The sequence below is a fragment of the Antennarius striatus genome, chromosome 7 (genome assembly GCF_040054535.1).
Source record: "Antennarius striatus isolate MH-2024 chromosome 7, ASM4005453v1, whole genome shotgun sequence".
NCBI classification, from domain to species: Eukaryota; Metazoa; Chordata; class Actinopteri; order Lophiiformes; family Antennariidae; genus Antennarius; species Antennarius striatus.
Window position 1 is genome coordinate 3,944,302 of NC_090782.1, and position 699 is coordinate 3,945,000.

Genomic DNA, 699 nt, shown 5'->3' on the forward strand with positions numbered 1-699 from the left:
GTATATACTGTGTGTTATATCAATTGCAAAATGAGCTGAAATGTCTTTCCATGCAGGAACTGTCAGTTTAATAAATATATGAGGAGAATTTCCATCTGATTCACCTAGAGTATCCACTGTGTAGCTTCCTCATGCAGTTTTAACACTGGTCATGAGCTACAATAAAATTAAAATGACAATTATACTCTTGGGTGCCACAGTGGTTAGTGCTGTCGGCTCCTTCCATTCTATGCATAGGTTGTCTGTTCTCCCCATTTCTGTATGAGTTCTCTCCGGGTTTTCCAGTTTTCTCCCACCTCCAAAAACATGGGCTTCAGCTTAATTGATCAGTCCCGAATTGCCCGTAGGTGTGAGTGTGTGCATGAGTGTTTGTTTTCCCTGCGGCCCCCTCAGTGCACTGGTGCTGTTCTTAGAGCGTCCCCCGCCCCTCACCTGCAAGTCAGCTGGTCAGGCTCCAGCAACCCCCATTACCCGCATAAAGCAGAAGAAACGTTTGAAGATGATTGAATGAATTATACTCTTGGTTTCCTTGTACAGCAGCTTTCTGTCTCTTTGCTCTTTGGCTTAAGAGTCCAAAGTTTCATTGTCCTTATCTAGTATGTAAAATACTGTTCAACCAAAAGTGAAAGTGACCTGAGGAAACAACTCTCACACCAAAAATATCCTGTCATGATTCAACAGGTTGTACATTCCCACAGC